This window comes from Phocoena phocoena, chromosome 14 (assembly GCF_963924675.1).
Source record: "Phocoena phocoena chromosome 14, mPhoPho1.1, whole genome shotgun sequence".
Taxonomy (NCBI): Eukaryota; Metazoa; Chordata; class Mammalia; order Artiodactyla; family Phocoenidae; genus Phocoena; species Phocoena phocoena.
Genome location: NC_089232.1, coordinates 20,649,036 through 20,663,192, shown reverse-complemented (window position 1 = coordinate 20,663,192; position 14,157 = coordinate 20,649,036).

The window sequence follows — 14,157 nt, the reverse complement described above, 5'->3', positions numbered from 1 at the left end:
GTTTATTGACTTCGTTTCTAACATTTAATCATGAGCATTTTGAATCACATTGAAAACTGAAAGAATTTTACCATGAACACCCAAATACCTACAACCTAGACTCTACAATTAATATTTTACTATCCTGGTTTCATCAGTACATCTATGAATTCCTCCATTATCTGTCAATTCATCATATTGTTTGATACATCTTATTTCAGTGTAGGTTGGAGATATCAGTCACTATGCATCTCATTAACTAGAGTTCAAGATTTGTTTATGGTTTTCACATAAAACTCATATACAATGAGAATCATACAACTTGGTGTATCATTCAATGAGTTCAGACAATCACATTCACCTGTGCAACCTAAATCCTTGTCATGATGCATGGACATTACCATCATCCCAAGAAGATTCCTCTTATGTTTTCCCAATAAATATTCACCCCCACCCCCCAGAAGTAACCATTGTTCTATTGATATTTATTCACTATAAACTGTTTGCTTGTTTTAAGATTTCATATAAATGGAATCATATATTAAGCATTTTTTATGTATAAGCCTTCTTTTAATTATCATGTTTTTGAGATCCATCCATTTTGTTGTGTATATCAATAGCTTTTTTTTCTTATTTATTGCTGGATAACATTACAATCTACAAATATACTATAGTTTGTTTATCCATTACATTTGTTGGACAACTGAGCTGTTTCCAGTTTGGGGCTGTTATGAATAATCCTGTTATAAACATTCAGGTACAAGTCTTTTTGTGGAAATATATTTTTTATTTTTCTTGGGTAAGTACCTAGTAGTAGAATAGCTAGATCACAAGGGAGTTTTATGTTTAGTTTTACAAAAAATTGTCAAAATTCTTATCAAGTAGTTTCTCCTTTCTAAATATTTTTCATTACCACCAACAATATATGAGAGTTTCAGGTGCTCAGTGTCCTCAGTAACATTTAACATTGTCAGTCTTTTTTAATTTTAGCAATTTTAATATGTATGTAACAGCATCTTGTATTTTAACTGACCTAAGTGTCAGCTCTTTTTTGAATGAATCATGGGGCTTGTTTTTAATATTCAGAGCCACCCATAAATAACTGAAAAAATGTGTCTGAGCGTTTATTCTTATATGTAGAATTACTGCGAGATGTGTGAAAGGTGAAAGAGAAAAATGACCCCTGTCCTGAAAGAGCTTACATTCTTAACATCTACAATAACATATGAGACCTGTGTGACTAAATCTGACTCAAGGTGCTGCAAGATTTGATCAAGAATGGTGATTGCAAGAGTCAACTGCTAGGGAAGTCTTTAAGCTGGAGATTGAAAGAGTGCTATTTGGGTTATAGAATAAAGAGAGAAATGAGGTTGGTGTTCTGCTGGGAAAATAGCCAGCATGAGACCCTAAGTTCAGAACAAGCAAGGAGTGTGAAAAGGAGATGGAACAGCTCCTGCATCTCCATGTGCAAACTTTAGGCTTCCATGAATATTACAACGCCATTAAATCCCATGCCAAGATTTGGTTGTGTGGTCATTTTTCTTGCTACATGTTCACAAAGAAATTATTTCTCATTTTTAATTTTACACCGCAAAATTCAAACCAATATCTCAGTGTACTGTAAGATAAAGAGGACTTGCCCTGTATGAGAAATCAAATGAATGACAAAGTCTAACATATGTTTTCTATTATTTTGAAGTTCAAAGCACCGTGGGTAGCTCTTTACACAAAATGGAGGCAGCGGTCTCTGAAGAGAGCAATGTCATTGTTGTTTTTTAAAATGGGCCTGAGTTTCTCTATCAGTTTTCATGCTCCTTTTCCTCAGGAATGTGTATCATATAGTACATGAGAAAATAAACTCATCAATCAGATACACCTGAGATTATGGTCTGTCTCTTGAGCAAGTTAATTAGACTCCATAAACCTTGCCTTTCTTATCTCTAAAATTGGGGTAATGATAGAACTTACCTCATCAATTTGTTGGAAGGATTACATAAGATAATGCATGTTAAGTGCTTTGCACAGCCTCTGACTCAATAAATGTCAGTTATTTTTATTACTCTCTTTGATCACATTTGCCAGTTTCACCTGTTTCCTTCCTAAGTGTTCCTAAATCACAAATATTAAATTAAAAAGCACGCACAGTGAGCATAACAGGCATAGTGTTCAGGTGCCTGAATTTGATAATAGGTTTTTTATATCTTCCAATATAGCTCATTTAATTTATGGTTCTCCTGATTTTCCTTCTTTAAAAGAATAGTGCATATATAATTTGGAATCTTGCAAAATGAATAAATGGGCAAATCTAACTTGGTTTTTTATAATGCTGAAATATATTCAAAATTCATACCTAAAAAGAATATTGAAAGTGAAATATTGGATGGGAGATTCTCGGATCATATGATTATGGTGGCAGGGCTCATGAGAATATTTTTAAGTTACAGGCTACTTAATCCCTAGCAACAGGCAACAGTGCAACATAGGTTTGAATCCCAAGGCACTGCCATGGCTCTTCTTTTTATTAGTTGCAAAAACAGGTAGCTGCTCAGATGAAGTGATCAGGAGGACTCTGGGACAAACTCTCTACTAAAAAATATCAACCCTCCACTACATGGCTGGCACTCTGACTGAAACTGCTGAATAATACTCTATTAAAATGAAAATGTACCCAGGAGAATTAACATATTCAGCAGTCTGCTAAGCCCATCAGACCTTAGAGTAAACTGTTTAATCAGATGGATTCCCTGTTGACCTTAAGTGAAAACTTTAGGTGGAGGTTTGGGCAGTTCCTTAATAGGCAAAGAAGACAAGAACAACAATATATGGCAAGCAAGAATCTTCATTCGGGCAAGCATCATGATACAATATGCATGAGGGGAGCTTGGGGCAGGACTGTGAGGCAGAGGACATAGATTTATATTTTATTCTATAATTTGATGTGTGTGCAGACTTGGTCAGTCTTCAAATTCTTGAAACATGGTCCTTACCTATACAATGGAGAAATGCATTTCTATTCTAACTAATATTCACAATATTAGTGAGAATTAAATGAGATAATATGCACAAGAATCCTCTGGATTCCAAAACATCCAATATAATACATAATGTTATCTTTTTGTAATTACTTGTAATGCAGAATCTTAGGGAGAAAATGCCTATTGAAAAATTGAAATGGATAAGCATAAGAAAATATGTTGATGAAGCAGTATTTTGTCTTATCATTAGTTTAGTGTTTTAAGATAAGGTTGCTCCATCACAACCATTATCCTATTTGGTCTTTACAAAAACACTGTGACTTAGGCAGGGCAGGTATTTCTATCCCTATTTTACAGAGGAGGGTGTCAAAATCAACACATGTGAATCATCCTGCACAGCATCTTTTTTGTATGCATCTCACTGCTGACAGAATAGCATGGGCAATGTCAGTAAGCTGAAGCTTGCAGAAAAATATAAGAAAAAAGTACTTTTCAATATTTGGTGCAAAAGGAAGAATGAAGATTTCTTTAATAGGACAGTTAGAGTAGTGTTGACATAATACAGTTAGAAACATAATACAGTTTCCTTTTCTTTTCTTGAGTTGGCCATATAATACATTTTTTAAAGTGTAATTTATCCAGCATTCCCATGTGTTTTTAATGAGAGTAATGGAGGTGCTTATTGACAGTTCTGTCTCCAACTACACGTCCATTTTCTAAAACACAGAGTAGAACTTAGGGTCAGGCACTTTGGCATGGAATAGTATCTAGCTAAAATTTCATAACTTTGTTTTCATTTTCATTTATCTTTACAGTGTCTTTTCATTTGTGGGATGTGTTAGTTTTATTGTTTTTGTTTTATGGTTTATTTTGGTAACAGTTTTATTGAAATACAATTTCCATACCACATAATTTGCCTAGTTAAAATATATAATTCAATGGTTTTAATGTATTCATATTTATGCAACTACAAGTACAATCAATTTGAGAACATTTTCATCACTCCAAAAGAAGCCTTGTACACATTAGCTATTACCCTTCTCTTTTTCCGCTCTCTCCCCCCAACCCTTAACTAGCCACGAACCTGCTTTCTGCCTCTATAGATTTGCCTATTCTGTTCTTTCATATAAATGGAATTACATAATTTGTATTTTTTGTGACTGGTTTCTTTCATTTAGCATAAGGTTTTCAAGATTTACCCTTGTTTTAGCATGTATGGATACTTTATTCCTTTTCATAGTCAAATAATATTCCATTATATGAATATACTACATTTTGGTTATCTATGCATCAGTTGATGGACATTTGGGATTGGTTCTACCTTTTGGCTGTTATGAATATTGCTGCTATGAACCTTTGGGTACAAGTGTTTTTGAAGACATATGTGTTCACTTCTCTTAGGTATATACATAGGAGTGGAAATGGCAGGTCAAATGGTAACTCTATGTTTAATCATTTAAGGAACTGCCAGATTGTTTTCCAAAGTAGCTGCACTATTTCAAATTTTCACCAGTAATGTACTGGCTTCCAATTTCTCCACATCCTTGCCAACACTTGTTATTGTCTGTCTTATTGATGATAGCTATTCTAGTGGTTGCAAAGTGGTATTTTATTGTCGTTTTGGTTTGCACTTAACTGAGGGTCAATGAATTGAGTATCTTTTTCTTTTTTTTTTTTTTTTGCGGTACGCGGGCCTCTCACTGCTGTGGCCTCTCCCATTGCAGAGCACAGCTCCGGACGTGCAGGCTCAGCGGCCGTGGCTCACGGGCCCAGCCGCTCCACGGCATGTGGGATCTTCCCAGACTGGGGCACGAACCCATGTCCCCTGCATCGGCAGGCAGACTCTCAACCACAGTGCCACCAGGGAAGCCTATGATCTGTTTTGAGATAATTTTTGTATATGACATGAGGTAGAGGTATGTTGGTATTTTAAAATAACAGTAGGATTAGAGAAATTGTTTTTAAAATAAAATTATGTTAGTAAAAGTGTGGTATATTTATATTTAATGAAAACTATAAAGTGCAGGCATGTGTGAATATGGCAAAGATTGTGAAGTAATGTATGGCTAATTGAACTAATGACTCTTAGATCTTTCCCACATTGATTAATAGTAAATTATACTCTGAATGGGGGCAGAATACTCATCCAAAATTTTGTTTAACCACAAATTTTTATTTTGAAAATTTTCATACCTACAGAATTTTTGTTTTTTTGGCGGTACGCAGGCCTCTCACTGTTGTGGCCTCTCCCATTGTGCACAGGATCCGGATGCGCAGGATCAGTGGCCATGGCTCACAGGCCCAGCCGCTCCACGGCATGTGGGATCTTCCCGGACCGGGGCACGAACCCGTGTCCTCGCGTCGGCAGGCGGACTCTCAACAACTGCACCACCAGGGAAGCTTTACAGAAAATTTTTAATAACACAATGAATACTCAAATTCCTTCACCTGAATTCACCAATAATTTACCCTTTATCCATTCTCTTTATCTTCCCTCTATAAAAATGTATTAGAGGTCTGGTTATTGTCATGACTCTTGGAAGGTAGCCTTAAAAGCTTTGGAATTAAATGAGAGATAGATGTCTTTGTAAGTCATGGTAGGTCCCTAAGATCATATAAATAATCTATGCTAATGAGTTGACTCCCTATGGAGGCTGGACACCAGAAAGGCCAACCACGTAATTAGAGGATTGGAGCTTTGGACCATATAATATCAGCCCTCATCTGGTGGGGGAGCGGGTTGCTAGAGATTAAGTTCAACTACATGGGCAATAAGTCATCAGTCTTGACTATGTAATGAAGTCTCAGTAAAAACTCTTGAAACTTAAGCTTGGGTGAGCATATTGTCATATGTTAATGCCTGGAGGCAATACATCCTAGGGATGATGGGAACTTCACTTCTGGAACTCTCCCAGACCATGCCTTACATTTTTCTTCCTCTGGTTGCTTCTACTTTGTACCCTTATTACATAAAACTGTAATCATAAGTACAGCATTTTCGTGAGTTCTGTGAGTCATTCTAGTTAATTATTGAACTTGAGGGTGATTTGGGGAAAGCTTCTAACTTTCAGTTGTGAAATGAGGACAGTCTTGTGAGGATTATTCTGTCTGACTTTGCAGTCTGTCTAACTCGGGGTCCTCTCTGAAAATAAAATGCCAGCATCCTGACACCTCTCCTCTCAATACTTCAACACTCATCTTTTGCAAACAAGACTTTCTCCTCCTTAACCACAATAATATCTTTTAAACTACCTAACATACAACCTATATTCAAATTTCCCCAGTTGTGCCTCAAAGTTATTTTAGAGCTATTCTTATTGCTTTTCTAGATGTTAATATTATTCTAAAGCTGATGCTAAGAAATAACATCATGCCTTCTTGTTTTTTAATTCTCTATCTTATCCGAAGAGAAAACTCCCAGAGAAAAGATATGTGGAGAACAGAGAGCAAAAGTTATTGGTTTGGAGCATAGTTATGAGGAAGAAAATATTTTGAGAATCCATCCACTCAAAGCAGCTGACCATATGTGGGTTGTGGGTGAAGGAGCTTCTCATTAAGGCAGAGGAATGTAAGGAAGGAAAACCATTGAATCAAGGTTTAAGCTTTTAAATGAGAATTGTCTCAACTTGTAATAAAATATTTCTTTTTAAACATCATGTTTTACTGTAGAGGGCATAGCACATAATAGTGAAATTCAAAGAAAAACTATAGATTTATTGTTCTAATGTTACAGAAAGAGAGTAGCATTGTCTAAAAGGAGGAATTGCAGGACCTAAGTGTTTCATCCCTTTGCCCATCTTATCTCAAACTCTTGCTTCTCATTTAACCATTTTATGCACCAAATTTTGTTGAGCTCATTCCTTGTGCCAGACATTTGGCAGGCATTAGAGTTGTGGTGGTAAAAACAGAGACAAGGTTCTTATAGACAATCACATTCAAGCAAGGGGAAAAGAGACACCGAATAGATAATTATAACTATAAATAGTTGTTTGAAAGAGAAATACAGAGTACTGTAGATGTTTTTAACCAGGATCTTAATGAGAATCAGAGAAAGACTTCCCAAGGAAGCAGCCTTTAAGCTGAAACCCAGAAGTTAAAACTCACCTGGGTAAGGGAAGAGGGGTAAGGAACAGGAAAAAGGAAGAGGGAACAACATATGAGAAAAATAAATGTGGCAGGAAAGGACCTTTTCATATAGGAGGGCAAATTTTTGAAATGGTAAATTTTTTCTTTGTCCCTTAAAGTTTCTGTCTTTCCCCTTTATCAATTTTCTACTTTTTCTAATGTCCCTTTCCTTTATTTTTTCCTACCAAATTAACTCTTTTCTTTGTTTCTGAAATCTTAGACAGTTGATAAGATCAGAAAGCAAGGTCTGATAGTTGGAGGAAAGGTTTAGATTTACCATGGCACTCCCTGGGACTTCACTTTAACTGCAGATCTACCGCCCACTCTTAGTTCAGCCACTTCTGTCCTTCCTCATTTTGAGGAATGACTCATTGGCTCTGGGCCTCATCTTCTGTGTGGACTTCAGAGACTGTTTTGCTTTTGTTTCTCTTCCTAAGTACTTCATCTTCAGTTTAACACCATCTCTCCTAGGCTTTATCAATCTCATTTCTATTTTGCAGGAGGAGGGTTTCATCATGTGCATACCATAAACAATTTTTTGATCCAACACTGTAAGATTCTCCCTTGGATGCTAATCATATACGTACAGACACAATAATTGATTTGGTTTTATTTTGGTTTTGTTTTTACTATGTTTTTTTGGCTCTTGCTTCATTTGACTAGTTGGTTTCAGGCTCAGACCCCAGTTTGCATAAATTCATTTTCAGGGTGTTTGTACAGCTACCCAGATAGGCTCTGGGGAGGAAAGGCAGAAGTCCTACATGGTAAATACATAGAAAAACAATCATGTGCATTCACAGGGCCCATGCAAAGTCGAACAACCTGTTAATTCTAACAACAGACTGTAGACCTCTAAACATAAGCTCCATGATAACAGTAATTTCATTGATTTTTGTTCACTGCTGTCTCTTGCAAATGTAGCATTGCCCATCATGTTGTAGCAGTTTAATGATCCTTTGTTGAACACACGGATAAATAACTAGCAACAGTAGAATTAGAGACAATCTGCAAAGAAATCCATGTACAAACTATATAAGGTTTCTTTTCCTAAAGGGATGCATTAGATAGCATGTTATTATTTGTTTACAATGAGTCTGTGAGATCTACACCTTCCCAGGGATGGTTCTGGGCCTAGACTTTCCCAGGAAGGGCTACTCTGGAGATCGTTCAAGGATGAGCTTTAGCTTTGGGGTGGTGCATTTGGTGTCAGATTCATAGCTGGAAATGAAATTTGAAGGACTTATATTTTCTGTTCCTCTGACTTATGTCCTTGAAATTGTTTTGGAAATGACCAGTGATTGTAACAAACTGCTAAGTGACTTTTTGGTGTGGGGTAGACGCAACTGGGCTGGTTGGTCCCGGCACCAAATGTCTTTTCTAAGGTGCTGGGCTTGATGCTGTGTCCCTTCTCTCTGCAGTTTAAGGCAGCAGGGACCTCACCCCAGAACTCAGAGACTCACTCATGGCAAACTTCAAAGTTTTCCAGTGCTCAGGGAAGCCACTAATCCTCATCTGTTTCTTGATGCCCAGTCCCTAATGCAGGCTACCTCCTACAACTCATTATTATGTTGAACATTTTGATTATTGTTTTATGGAGATAATACAATTTCCTCCAAACTTTGATTTTTCTGAAAGAATATTCTGATATTGTGGGAAGAGCCCAGGACTGAGAAATATTAGTCCATAATCTGAATACCAGCTTTGTATTTCTTAGATATCTCTCATTTTCCTTATTTGTTTGAGGATGTGAACATAATGATTTCTAATATTTCTCTGGCCTTTATATCCTGGAGCCTAGGAAATCCAGACCAGAACATTCTGATCCTTTTTTTATTGCTAGAAAAAATGGACCTTTTATCCTATTGGTGTTGTTTAATTTGCCTTCTTTCATGAGTCCCTTTCATTCTCTATAATTCACAACTGAGTCTCTGTGTGAGACATTGTCTGTATATGATTTTTTTTCCACCACCTGCCAAACTGTCATACAAATCCTCAGGAATTAGCTTCAGTGCCTTCCTTCCCTCTATTAACACTTTTAGTATCAGCAATGAGATCTAGAGGCCTTTTTGCTCAAGGATTGTGGTGAAAAACTGAAAAAAGGGTGAGGCAGAGGAAAGATACAATAAACATCAAAGTTACAGTTTCTGACAGTAATTGTGTTATGAAGAGGTTTACATATCAACCCTCTGTTTGTCTGATTTCATAAAGCTAGGGAGCCATACAAGGTGTCATTCCAAAGTAATTATTCTCTACCTTCAGTAGAGAGAGTAGAAATCACAATTGATCTCAAATTCCAAGAGAGAAGGGGGTGTTTATGATTTCTTTGACACCATACTTGCTAATTTCCAATTACTCAAGCTCCAGCTGAGACAGAAGCAAAGGATGTGCAATATTTAGACATCTGGAAGAAGAGAGGGAAGATTTCATGGTTGAGTGTTTTGAACTACATCATCCTGGAGACCATTTATCCTTGAACATTTCTGCAGAAACTTGTGTCAGTTGTAGCATAAGTGTGGCACATCTGCATTCTTCTATTGAGATTCTGGGCATGCTTATGGTGGGGCTATTCCAGTTTCTAACAATGCTCAGTACCTTACATTGGGCCCAGAATCTCATGGAATCACTCATTAAACTGGGAGGATTTCTGAACCAAGAGTCATAAATCCCCAGTATGATCACCTACTTACTTAAGTTAGAATTTCACACAACTCACTTCAGACCCCTGTTTTCTTCCTTAGGTTGATCTGTCTTTTAGGATTATTATCCCCACATTTTAACTTTTAATTTTGAAATAATTTTAGACTTACAGAACAGTTGTAAGCCTCAAGAAGTTTGCAAGTATAAAATGAGTTAAGCATGAGAAAATATGTTGAATAGTTTAGAAAGTACCATATGTAAGTTGTTGCTGAGTTGGGTCTTGTCCAGCTATGACTGAGTGAATACCTTCATCAAGGTACTTATTTTGGAGTATTATAATAATTTATTTATATGTTTTCTCCTTTACTAGAAAGTCAGGACTTTGTCTTATTTGTTTCTTTATCCTGATTGCCTTCTAACACATTTGCCTTCCTGTCAAATAGTGGATCTTAGAAAAAATGAATAGGAGGAAAGTTCATTGTATTATAGCTTGACTTCAGGGAACACTTTAGAAATACAACCCAAGACTAACTGATAACATCTGTTACTATCAATAGCACCATTAAATGTTATCTTTTTGTGGCACAGCAACTCTGTAGATGTGATTAAAAGTAATACTCTTGAGATTGACAGATTACCCTGGATTATGGGCCTGAAATGTAATCACAAGTGCCCTTATAAAAGGAAGGCAGAGGGAGGCTTGAACACAGAGGAAGGCAATAGAAAGAAGCAGCGACAATTTGAAGATGTTATGGGGCTGGCCTTGAAGATGAAGGAAGGGGTCTTGAGCCAAGGAATGGAAGAAGTGCAGCTTTAGAAGCTGGAAAAAGTAAGAAAAGGAATTCTCCCCCACAGTCTCTGGAGGGAAAATAGCCCTGTCTGCACTTTGACTTTAACCCAGTGAAACTGACTTTTGACTTCTGGCCTTAAGGACTATAAGAGAATAAATCTGTGTTGTTTTAAGACACTAAATGTGTGGTGATTTGTTACAACAACAATAGGAAACTAATCCAGGGTAGCCTCCAGGTGTGGGTCAAAAGCCTGTATTTATTACTAATCAGTTTGACCTTGGAATATTACTTAATCTCTCTGAGCCTTGCTTTCCTCACTTATAAATTTTAATTATGAATTTACTCATGGGGTTTTTAAGATTTTTAAGTCATCACAAGGTAATACCATGCCCAGTGCTGTCCATTAGTAGTATAATGCAAACCACATATGTGATCCATATATGTAGTTTTACATTTTCTAGTAGCTATATTAAGAAAGTAAAAAGAAACAGGTGAAATTATTGTTGATAATGTATTTTACATAACTTAATATACTCAAAATGTCATTTTGGATATACCCAACATACTAACAAGTTATCAATATAAAGATTATTAATCAGGCATTTTACATTCTTTTTCTCATAAGTCTTAGAAATCTGGTGTCTTTTACACTTACAGCACATTTTAATTTGGACAAACTACATTTCACATACTCAATAGTCATACGTGGCTAGATCTAGAAGGTGCTTTGTAGTGATTCTGACCCATGGTCAGTGCTTAATTAGTAAATACTGACTGTCTTCTACAAATGTGGGGTTACTCCATTGACTTCACAGGTTTGTTGTGAACACTGAATGAGATAATGTATGGAAAGGACTTGACAAAATGATTCCTAGTACACTCAGTGAACTGCAGTTATCATCATAATAGAAAGTGTGAATTCCTATCCCAATGCCTGAAACACAGAGGGCTCAAAACTCTAGCCCCACCTTGATTTGTCATACCTAGAGCCCAATGCCTGCTGCCAGCAGTGATGTTAACTTCTCTCATCAGTTACTGGATATTTCCCCATTTACATGTGGAATCTAAAGAATGAAGCAAGATAGTGAATATAACAAATAAGACTCACAGACATAGAGAACAAACAAATGGTTACCATTGGGGAGAGGGAAGGGGGAGGGGAACATAAGGGTAGGGGGCTAAGAGTTATAAACTATTATATATAAAGAAATAACTTACAAGGACATCTTATATAATACAAAGAATATAGCCAATATTTTATAATAACTATAAATGCAATATAACCTTTAAAATTGTGAATCACTATGTTGTACACCTGAAATTTATATAATATTGTACATCAACTATACCTCAATAAAAATAAAATAAAATAAATTTCTGTATACCTCCCATATCATCTGCATCTCCTGGCTGTCCTTTCTAGTCTCCAACCTCTAAACTTCACTAGCCTGGACCATGGCAGTCTCATCTCATTCCAGGTGTGAATTAGGCCTGGGCTTCTGTTTATCCCCCATGAACACTGGCAGTGATAGGTAATGATGGATTGATTCAAAAAACTGGGTTTCAATAACTGTTTTGTAGGAATACAGCAAGAATGTGTTTATATGAGGAAGGAGGCACTTAACCCCAAGGGTTTTCTTTTTCTTTCCCTTTTAAATTTTTTTCCAATGACTTAAGCACCTTGTTATCTATAGTTTCCAAACCAGTTCAACAGACAGTTACCTTGACATGCCTAAGTCTGGAACTTCTGTAGACAACACAGGGACCAATTAGGCCTCTGCTCCAATATGGCTCTGCTAATTTCATAGACTTTGGAGTCAGACAGATCTAATGTGAAGTCCCATTTCTTCTACTAACTAGCTATGAGTCATTGGAAAGATTACTTGATCTTTCCAAGATTCAGTTTCTATATCTGTAAAATGACAATAATAATATAGTTAGGGAATTAAATAGAAATAATGAATGCAAAGTACCTGCACATATTCAGTTTATGCCTAATAAATGTCAGCTATCATTAAGAGTTTATTTTTTTAATCAACATATCTGATGTTTGATTCCTATATTCTTAAGGTCTACCTTAAGAATATAGGAATTTCTACCACCTCTACCATTTCCCTAACGTACTAAGAATCCAACAGCATTGGGAACTTTTGTCCCTGGGGTTGGTCTTAGTTCTTGGGCTATAAATTTGTTTTGAGTTTTCACTGGAACAGGGAAGTTTTCATCTGACCTCAGAATGTATCAAATCAACTAGACATTAATCAAATTATCTAATTTCATGATTCAATATTATAACTCAAATCTTTAGAAAGATGACCAATTTCCCTGGGTATTCCTTCGGAGCTGCCAAAATGGAATGGGAGCTCCTGACTGAGCATCTTCCTTCAACCTTCTCTAACACTTAACTCCTTTCCCAAGCCCTTCCTCTGGACACACAGATGTTTTGACCTTGCACAGCAACTGACTAAAACCTACTTGAGGTAGTGAGTTGGAGCATTAGTTTGTAGAAGACCTTGGAGTTATAGAGTCTGTATATCCTTGTTGCACAGGACTTTATCCTGGTTTTATTATACCATACAGAACATTAGGTCTTCCTCTTCCATAGTTTCTGACTGCTTTTCCACTTAGATCTTTAGTTCCTCTCTGTAGGACTAGGAATTCACATTTACCTTCTTCTGCCTATTGGTCTGTGTCCCTGATATCCCACTAATGTTTGCCATCCCTTCTCTTTTAGATTGGTGCTTCAACCCCATCCCTGGTGTTCTGGCTGGAAATCTGCATGTGTGTATGTAGGTATCACTGTGAACCACCACTGCCTGGAAGCTACATATTTCATATCAGCAACATTTTGCCACTGCTGTGCTCCACCTTACCAGGCTACTTATTAAATTTCTCTCCTACTGACAGCACTGGTATCAGCTTTTGTTGTTAGAAAAGCTGGCTGGTACTGCCAAAGACTGCCCATCACTGTCTCTTTTACCCTCTACGTGGGCACTGTGTAATGAAGATAAAGTATGTCTATGTGCTGAGCCCATCTAATTCACTTAAGTAGGGAATGATGTGCTAATTATAGCCTATTTAGGCCTTTGTCTTGTGCAGGCAGATTTTAAGAAGTCTAAGGAAATCCTCAAAAGGCAAATGTCTTCCTAGGATCTGTCTCCATGTTGAGCTCCAGCACATTCTCTGTCATGAGGACCTAGACTTCTTATTGCTCTGGGTCTCTTATATCCCTGATACCCTGATACATATATGTGGGAAACCACCTGGTCTGCTGTAGACTCACAAACATCCTGCCCCTGGCCTGTTATTACTGGGATTTACTCGCAGAGGACTTTGTCATCAGAGGTGCCAGGATCAGAAATAATATGGATATTTTAAGCTTCATTTATGCAGGGACTTGGACTCAGTTAGGGAGCCTGAGTTTTAGCCAAAACTGCCTGTGCCCTTGAACAAAGCATGCATCTTCTCTGGATCTGTGTTGAGCTGGCCTTGTCTGAAAGCCCTGCTGAAAGGGTCACTGGGACATTTGCTTGATATCTGGTTTATGAATTCCATTCTACCTCCAGGACTGCAAGTTCACATTTTGACAATCTGTAGTCAGGACTCACCTTACAGCCATGTTTTATTTGGCATGCACAGTGTTTGGTTTT